A 10,238-nucleotide genomic window follows, 5' to 3' on the forward strand; every position below is an offset into this window, starting at 1 on the left:
GGTGGTGTTGAAATGTCTTTGGAGCTTTCCGCCTCGTGGAATTTCCTTGGCACAAACGTTGCAAATCGCTAATGTATTCTCTTTTTCAGACACCTTGTAGAACTGCCAGACCGGTGAATGTAGGTAGGCCGCCATTTTAGCTGCGCGTAGATTTTCGAGGCGCGTCGTGCCTCTCATCGGTCCATCTGATCGGCCTTTATGGAGACCACCGATCAAACTATTTAAAGCCTTTATCGGCCGATAACGATCAGTGACCGATCAATCGGAGCACCCTTAATGTAAAAGCACTTTGAGTAGTGGCAATGACTGGAAAAGCGCTATATAAGAACAGTCCATTTACATTTATATTTACACATATTTTGCCTGCGATTTAGATATTGCACTAGTTCAAATTGCGAATAATTGTGCAGGCCTAATTGTTACTACTCGGGATTGAACACTAGTTGGACGGCCAGCATCAGCTGTGAAAACAGCTTAGGAATCACAAATGATAATTTCCTGTCATATTCAATAGCCAAATGCTTCATATGAAACTCTGCCCTGATGAGAGCCAACCAATGGAAGACAAATAATCATGTAACAGGAACTAAGGGTTTATGCAGTCAATGCCATCCATCACCATTAGACCTAAGATAATATGTAGTACAAATAGTATATATTGATATGTTCAGTATTTGCAAGTATCTAAACAATAAGAATGTCGGCTTTTGTTTAATACAATTAAGAGGTTTAAATACGTAATAAAAACACATATTTCAACTTTCATTCTGTCCATTTCTATGTTTCATTCCCCTCTCTCTCTCCTCTTACAGTCTTTTGGTTAACAACCTCCACTTTTTTCCATCTCACTCATACAATCTGCACCTCTCCGCATTTATTTCGGCTTTACTCCTCCTCTCCAATTTCCAGCTCCCTTCCTTCTGTCCATCACCTCAGTCCACCCTCTTTTCCCTTCTGGTATGTTTTCTGCTCCCTGCATACTCTTACAGCCCCTGTCTTCATTCCACAGTACCGTTTTATTATCTTTTTTTCCTTCCCTGTTTGGTCTTTACTGTCACTCTTTCCATTGGTTTCTTTTATAACCTCTTTGCAGTCTTTTTATTTGACCAGGTTATTCTCATCAATCTCCCTCTTTTATTACATTTGGCATTCACATTTTGTATCTGTCCCCTCTAACCATCATCAGCCATGTCTATCACTTTTTTTTTATCTTTTTACCCTCTGTCCACCTTCCTAGGTTTTCCTTTATTTCCCTTTACCTCTGTAATTCTCAGTTATTTATTTCTTGCCCTCCATCTTTTATCATTTACTTTCTCTTTATCCACCCCTCCAACATTCTCCAACCTAATACCAACTTTAAGTTGGTTGATTATTTTCTTTATCTGCTCCAATTGGATTGGCTCCAATCCCTCTTCTATCCTCTCACTATCCTTACATACCCCTCTCTCCTTTATTCTACTCTACCTCATGTCTTTTCTTCCCTTATTTCTCTGCTTGCCCATCATGGCTAAGCTGCCATCCCTCCTTTCTTCCCCTTTTCCCACACATTGCAAAATTTTCCTTGAAATCATTATTCTGTCCGTGCCTTCTCTTTGCTCTCACTCCTCTTTTTTTTCCCTTTCTTTTCTTACTTTCTGCCTGCTCCCCTGTCTAACTCCTGAGCTTGTTAGTCCCCCTACGGAGGCAATCACAGGGCAGCTTGCAGGTAGGCAGAGGGGATCTAACAGTCTGACACTTGCAGTGCTAATTAACCTCAGGATCACTGTGGTCAAGCAGTGGAAAGAGGGATACAGGGAGAAATTGAGGGGTGGAGAACAAGGGAGAGAAAGAAGAGAAAAGGCTTAGATTGAATGGAGGGTGAGGATGAGATGGAGGGTAGAAAACAGAGGAGACAGCAGGAGATGTGTGAAGGAAGAGACATTGGGGACAGAGAGGAGAAAAAGGAGAGAGAGAACAGTGAAGCTTAATCACAGACTGAGGAGGTAAGGGTTTGGATAGATAGACCAAGAAAGAGATGGAGGAAGAAAGATCAGCCCTGAAGACAGATTGAGGGGGAGACAAATGGCCAGTGGAGATGGCTGTGAGGAATAAGAAGAAAATACCTGGAAAGAAGGACTATTTGAAGATAGGATGAGGTCAAAGAGAGGAAAGTCAATTGAACCATTGAACCCTAGGCTTCTGTTGCTTTGCTCCTTTTATTGGAAAGGCTTTTAAAAGAGTCCCTACATGTATTAGCCAGCATGCAATATGTTTGTCTCAGAATGAATTAGCTTACTCAGAAATCCCATCAATTGTCATGTGAGTGGTACTTAACATGTTCTATGATGTTTTTATCTAAAAGAAAACATTTTTCTGTAATTTTTACCAGTCCAGGCAAATTTGCCCTGTGAAAGGGAAATTTTAAAATTCATGATCACGGTGACCTTTTGCGTGGCCTTTTGATTCATCAGTAAACTAAGTTAATAAATAAAAGTGAAAGAGGACACTAGCAAGTAGGCCTGCACGATTGAGGGGAAAATATGAATCACAATTTTTTAGCCTAGAATTGAAATCCCGATTCCACAATTTTTTTCTCATGAAGTGTTATGTTTATTTCACACATGAACCATGTCAAAACAAAACAAATTGCCAGTACCAAACAAACGGCACCTGTAGCACATTGCGCATCACCACAAGCCTGTAAACATAGAGGCTTCAATGAAGAGAAGGGGGAGCAAAGCAAACCTTATTTCATACGGTTTAAAACTCACAGAAGAAAATAGTAGTGTTTGTGATGCTGTAGGCTCATAAAATTAAATGAGAATCAAAGTCAGGAATAAAAATTAAAACGTTTTTTAATTAATTATTTTATTAGATAAAAATTTATTTCAAAATCAAATCGTGAGCAGGATGAATCAAGATCCCGATTGCATAATGATTAATCCTGCACGCCTACTAACGAGCAAAGCTCTGCAGATTGGATAATCACCAGACCGAAGCATTTGAGAAGCAGTTTTTGGGTTAGGGTATTTTGGGTTCTACACCGGAAGTGGCAAAGGTTCCAACAAATGCAAGCATGTGTGTTAACTTTGTAAAAAAGCAGCTGCCTTACTCTACAGCACAACAGGTGATGACTCACCTGCTAGCTTGTCACCCAAGTTTACTCTACATCCTCATCTGACTGCCGTTCTCGCCACGCTTGTCCTCAAGACCTTTCCCAGAAGCTCGTAAAAGGTCTTAACTGGTGAATAGCTCAATTTATACAAGGACAATGACAGAACTGGAGCCACAATATAGAATTTCAAGTCTCACCACAATCTCTGGAAAAATACAGACGGTACTGAAGGGTAAGACTTGTGATCATCGACAGATAGACCTGCCTGGGGTTTATTATGGTATATGGGTTGAATTGAAATGCAAAGTGCATTAAATTAAATAACTGTTTCCTAATAATTTCTATACACATACACTGAGATGGAGGATGGTTGAGTGGAAAATGAAAAGATCAGTGCAATATGGGATGATAGAATAAAGCAGAAAAAGGGGGATGGATATTTGGATGTGAGTGGAATGGAACAGATAGTAGATAAGTAGATAAGATGCTATTGGGAATTTAAATAAACATTCCCCTGACAGTGGCAAAATTTTGGTTCATTAAATAGAAGTTTTTACATTACATTTGTGCAAAAAAGGGTGTTGTCTAGCACAGTGGTATCCAAAATACCTGCAGAAGCAGCCACTGTAATAAAACCTGCCTCAGCAACAAACAATATGAGATCAGTGCCTTATGAAAAAGGGGCAACATTATTAAGAGTATAAAAAATGCAATAACTATGACAGGAATATGAGACATGGAGGGGGGAAAATGCAAATGTATTGGAATTGAGTTATAAGAACCAGCAGCAGGGGAGAGAGAGAGAAGCCTTTGGTTACACAGGAGGTATTGCTCAGATCTTTTACAAAACAAGTAATTCCCCAGCTCACAGGGACCAATACTTTTGAAGCCTGAAGTGGCCTTGCAGTATACTTAGCAGCAAAAAAAGCTTGGACCTTGTAAAAATCAAAGATGTAATGCAGAGGTTGTGGCCACACCCAGCCTCTCCACGGCAGGAATAAGGGCATTGCTTGGATTTCCTTGGAAGAGATTAAAGACCTCATTCTTAGCCAAGTTTATTCACTCTCCTGTGCACTACTGTACTGGCCTTAACTACGTGTGTGTGTGTGTGTGTGTGTGTGTGTGGGTGGGTGTGGGTGTGTGTGTGTGTGTGTGTGGGTGTGGGTGTGGGTGTGGGTGTGGGTGTGGGTGTGTGTGTGTGTGTGTGTGTGTGTGGGATTTGTCAGTTTGACCTTTTATAGTGAGGATTTTTTTTCCCTTAATCAATTTATATTTTAAGATCAGAACTGACTTTGGATATGTTTAAATTAGCATGTCTTTAAATGAGTAATACTGTAAGGTTTAGACTGCCTTTCCTTTTTTTCAAGGGTAATTCCATCTTCTTATTATTTTAGCTTTGCCACCAACATTGTACTCAACTCAGTTGCTGAGGTCTGTGAACATCACTCCAACGAAGACGGTAGAACAAGAAACGTGACAGTCATACCTACAGTAATTTTAGGTTTAGTCAATTAACCCAGATGAGTGTATTCAACCTGCTTTGACTGGGTTTAAAACTGAAAGTGAGTGCAGTGAATCTCGGTAGTGATCCATCCTTGCACAGGAAAGTTGTGTGTGCGCAAAACTACGGCAAATACCGCTTGTCTTTCTTGTTCTTCCTAATTAGTGAGGATGCCACCTTCCCAGTGCCCAAATGTTACCATGACCAACAAAAACAAAGATTCAAGTTGTAATTATGTTGTAAACTAAAGAAATTAGAGACATTTACTCAAGCGACTGCTGTTGTGAGACATCCTCTAAGCATTTTGGAGTATGTGTGCACAAGGTCTTGACATAATGTCACTTAGCTCGATCTTATATAATTACAATAAAGTGCATGTTGTCTGTTGTCTAGTATTCCAAGTGTCAAATAGTCCTGACTTAAAGTCATCATGTATGGCTCTCATATACTTTTAACATATACATCATGTGTTTGTTACAACCTCCCTCCACCCCCTCTCGATTAAGCCACACACCAACCGCACCACTAATGATTAAATTGCTGCCATGTCAGATTGACCCAAGTAGTGAGTCATTGTTGGAGTCTCCAGTGTCCTAGTGGGGCCCCTGCTCTGCAGCTTGCCCTTTGATGATGGATGTGTCGGCGTTAGATCCATCGCCAGGCTCAAAGATCCCCCAAATGAATGGACTCCGTTAACTGACGCATTAATAACCCTGGTTAAATTGAGGATTTGATCAGAGACAATGCGGCAGAGATGGAGAGATAAATGAGTGTTACCTGTCAAAGATAATGTTCCAGCCATACTTGATTGACCATATTTAATCCTAAAGGAGCAGCACTTAAATGTTATATGTGACACTGTGTTCTTTCAGACATGAGAGTAACAAAAGATGGCCTCCCGAGTAACATTCTGCTGTCTATTTTTCATGACTTTGCCAAGCTTTCTCAGTCCTACACAATGAAAGCTATCATGTTTGTCATGAGTAGATGACCCCTGTCCCATCCTGTCCCATTTCCCCCTTAGCCTTTTTGCTGAGGGTGAAAACCATTTGACAGTTACTTCCTCGGCTCTTCATGTCCCTATATCTTGTCACCTGGAAGAAGTTATTGCAGAATTTAATATTTTAGAGATGCCTGAATGACATCTTTTTCAGTTGTTTGCCTTTAAACTTCAAGGACTACATCACATTTTTTTCATGCTTTTAGTGAAATATTTGAGCCAAACCTTGTGTAAGGCTACATACTTGCACTCACATTCAAATTCATATGTATGCACCACATAATGCTTGCGTTACACTATACTTTTGAAGTGCAACCGTCAGCTGTGAAAATGCTAGACAAATGCTGGCTTTACAGTATAAGTACTAATGAAGTAGAATGATAAAGGTTTTTTGCATGCACTGGTCTCTAATGTACCTTCACGTGTTCCTATAAAGCCATGTATTACATAACACACTGAATAATGTGTATAAGTAAGCAGGGGCAAAACAATGTGAAAAAAAACACTTAAATAACAGTAAATGTGCCACACTCACTAAAGAAGAGGTAATAAAATGTTTCAACTGTGCTAAGAACTACTCACTTCATCTCAGCTGCGTTTGGGGTTTAATAAGCGGTGCATCGGTTCAGCATTATTTCACTGCTAAGTTAAGGGCAGTCTAATTTAGAAAAAGTGTCAGAGAAAGAAGCGGTTGCATTAGGAACAGGTTCTCTATCTGCCGTTAGAATAGAGGCCAAGTTTAAATCTTACATTTTCAAATAAATGTTCTAATATCAATTAACTATAGCGTAAAGTAACAATTATTTTCATTGTCAATTCGTCTTTTCATCGTGGATTGCTTTGGAAACCAGATTAACACTTGAGAGGCTGAAATCCCCGAATTTTGACATGTGTTGTTTAGAAATTACTCATAAGGATGAATTGATTCTCAAAATTGCTGCTGATTACATTTCCGGTATTTGACTGATTGATAGATCCGCAAAATTGCTTAAGTGCTTAAAGTCGAGCCGCAGTTTACTGTACGTTAAACAAAATATAACCAAGAGTGTGGAGGCCAAGAATAAATGAAATGGCGATGGGTGTAAACCAAGCCCTGGGTATTTTGCTCTGCCTTTGAGAGATTGAAAGCTCAGATGGGCAGATCTGGGATCTTGCCCCCTTATGAGGTCATAAGTGGCAAGGTTACCTTCCCTTTCTCTGCTTTGCCTGCCCAGAGAATTTGCCCCGCCCATGGAAGAGAGGCGTCATGACTTTCAAACGAGCAAAAGCTACAGACTCAGAAATGGCACATACTAAGGAAAGCTCATTGTGGGACTGTCTCTAGTGCCTGTAAATCTGCACCTAGGCAGAATTTTGGGAACAAGACTTGAGATACAGTATTAGGGGACCACTAAGGTCTGTATAAAAGCAACCAAAGAGCACCATGTCAAGGGACCGTTTAATTAGGGCTGTTTTTATAGCTCCTATGCTTATTGGGGTCTGGGCTCCTAAACAACAGTTGTAAATGGCTAACAAGTGAGGGTGGCTGACAGACAGGGAGTTAGATTGATAGATGCTGGCCTTGAGCTTTACGAGATTTTCCAAACCCTTCATCACTCCGTTCAACACAACATCCACCCTGCCTTCTAATGTGCTTTTGCTCTTTTATTCTTCAGATTAATTGTGAATTTCAATAAAAAGGTTTGACACTCTCTTTGACAATATTGAATATTTAAAGGGGAGGTCTGTGACATGTTGGCTCCAAGCAAACACTTGTTAGTTCAAAAGAGGTTTTTACGGCGGCTTACACCGATATTGAAATGATGAATGTTGGCTGAAGGGTGTTTTTAGCCACCCATCGTTGCTACATAAATATCTTTCAGCAATCAATGTAATATAGCCGTTTAATATAATTATTTGCCTGCTAGGCCTGTCGCGATAGTCAGGAAATTAGTTAATCCATTGATGAATAGGTCGATACTTTTTCGGCCGCAATAATGTTTGTTTTCCTTCTCTCTCTCTCTCTTTCTCTCAACCAATTGAATTGGGTTCAAAGCCAAACGCAACAGCTGCAGTGTGGGAGTACTTTGCATTCAAACCACATGACCGTGTTGAACCATGTGACCTTAGCGAGCCGGTATGTCACATTTGTCGTAATACAGAAACACGGCAACACAATAAACCTGCATATGCACCTAAAACAAAATCATCCGGTTCAGTTTTCTGAGTTGGAAATGAAAACTACAACAGATGGACCGGTTTCATCTTCCCTTCTTCTTGTGTAGTCAACAAACAAAGCACAAACAGGGCCGTGCAAAATTGCACTCACAGTGTAGTTCGCTCCATTGCCAAAGAGATGCTGCCCTTTTAGTATTGTCAAAAAGCTGGCATTTTGACGAATGTGCTCTCTCTCTCTCTCTCTCTCTCTCTCTCTCTCTCTCTCTCTCTCTCTCTCTCTCTCTCTCTCTCCCCCTCTCCCTCTCTCTCTCTCTCCCCCTTTATGAACACCCTGCTGGCCTGCAATTCACTTTTGCTTTATTTGAACAAAGCATTTTGCATAAGGCCTGTTGAGGCATCTGCTTCATCTCTTTGCTACTCCTGATGCCTAATGTTTAATATATTTTTAAGTGCAATTTTGTTTACACACACTTTATTTATTGTTTTGTTTCTGTGCGGTTTTTAATTTCCATTTCATTTATTGTTTTTGATTGTGTTTGGTATTTATTTCAGTGCTTTGTTGTTAAGAGACTGAGAGTCCGAGACAATATTATCTTTTATTGCAATAATTTCTGGAACAATTTATCGTCCAGCAAAATTGTTATCGTGCCTATTTCTTGCTACAAAATTGTGTGGAAAAATTTGTACTGCATTACATATTGAGAAAATGGGGCACTTTTGCTATAAAACTCTCTGCAGTATGAATTTAAGCTATACACAAGGTAAATATCTTTGCATTTATTATATTGTATTGACATTGCAAATTTATAACGTATGCTAACAAAAGACGGATGATTAAAACAGAGGGGGAAAACCTTGAGGAGGAAACACAACAGCTAGTGATCCGCCCAGATACTCACAGGGGTCTTGGACAAAGAGTGATCCACTCAAGAAGAAGATAAGGTGGAGCTGTGGCGGTGAGGGCCATTCCTTACCTCATTCCTTTCACAGACACGACACTCGCCCTGCCAGCACAACTGCACATGTGGGAATTGAGGGAGGACCCAGCTGCAAGTGACACGGGTGCATTATCACACGTTCTGACAGTGTGCAAAATCATTTAACTCAAGGTCGATTGCAGGTGACCCTATCTGCCCGCTGTCTTTTGCTGACATTAAAATGAAACCAGTTTGTAGAGATGCAGATAGAGCAGTCCCCTATGTTTCAGGATGGAATCAGATTTGTTATGACAAAGAGGCCAGAATTCAACCAGCTACAAATGGCTCACAGAGATAAGAGGTTGGATGTTGGGGGAAGCTCCACACGATTCCCAGCGCTCATACCTAGGTATAATGCTGTGGTCCCCAGTAGATAAGAAAAAAACATTCTGGTCGAAATGATAGTCTTTTGGGAGAAGTGGTGACCAAACGAATGGCTGTTCCCCTGCAGTATGGACTTTTTTTGATAGCTTTAGAAACTGGGAGAGAGGGCAAGTAGCAGAGAGAGCCTATAGGATGGGTTAAGAGTAGGTTTGTTGAGGGTAAATGGGCAGCGATTTGGCGACCACCGCTGGCCCAAACCTGAAGGGTGTTACGGTCCAACTTCAAAACAGGTTATGAATGTTGAATGACCTGCCCCTGACTAAAGAATACATTTACCTCATATGGTAAAATAAGAAAACAAATATCACACATTTCACTGGAATTGCACCTCATATGATTTCATGTGACAAATAAAATGTATTATGGAGGCTAATTCAGATGTTTATCCCGACCAACCGTTGTTAACCAATCATTAACCGATAAGCAAGCGACTGAGCCCCAGTTCACCCGTTTCCCTATTCAGCGCCAGTGGACAGCAGGATACAGGTCTGGAGCTGACCGCAGACTTGTCCAGTTTAACCAGCCTGTCCTCATCGACTTAGTGACATGAACCTGTTCGTTGTGAGAGCCACAAACTTAGCAGTCAACTTCTTACTGTCAGTTAAATGGTTAATTATTAACATCCCAAAAATGTATTTATGGATTAGTGTAAAGCCGCTAACATGGGCATTTTACCTTAGTTCAACTTGGTAAAGCCCCATTAGTCAAATTTCAGACAATGGCTGTTCTCCAACTCCCTCTCTTTCCCCTCTCTGGAGTGCATTAACTGTAAATTGATGTCATTCAGACTTCCTTTCAGAGAGATGTGCAGGTAAAGTCCCCATCTCTTGTGTGGTTTAATTTAATGTGTCAAAAATTAAAATCAGGACAAGCTCACATTGTAATCTGTAAGTAGCTCTTAGTAGGGCTGCACAGTTAGGGCCAAAGTGATACAATTATTTGATCAATATTGAGATCACTATTATTTATCACGATTATTTGTTGATTTTAATGTTGTACAAACAATGTGCTTTATGACATGGCGCATTATCCTGCTGAAAGTAGCCCTCAGAAGATGGGTACATTATGGTCATAAAGGGATGGACATGGTCAGCAACAATACTCAGGTAGGCTGTGGCGTTGCAA

General features: G+C 40.5%; 1 protein-coding gene across 1 annotated transcript in view; it reads left to right on the forward strand.

The window, feature by feature from the left end:
- man1a2 (mannosidase, alpha, class 1A, member 2) overlaps nt 1-10,238 on the forward strand; it is a 121,841-nt gene that overhangs the window by 67,962 nt on the left and 43,641 nt on the right. The gene's annotated exons all lie outside the window — the stretch shown is intronic.

Source organism: Etheostoma cragini, chromosome 11 (genome assembly GCF_013103735.1).
Source record: "Etheostoma cragini isolate CJK2018 chromosome 11, CSU_Ecrag_1.0, whole genome shotgun sequence".
Classification (NCBI taxonomy): domain Eukaryota; kingdom Metazoa; phylum Chordata; class Actinopteri; order Perciformes; family Percidae; genus Etheostoma; species Etheostoma cragini.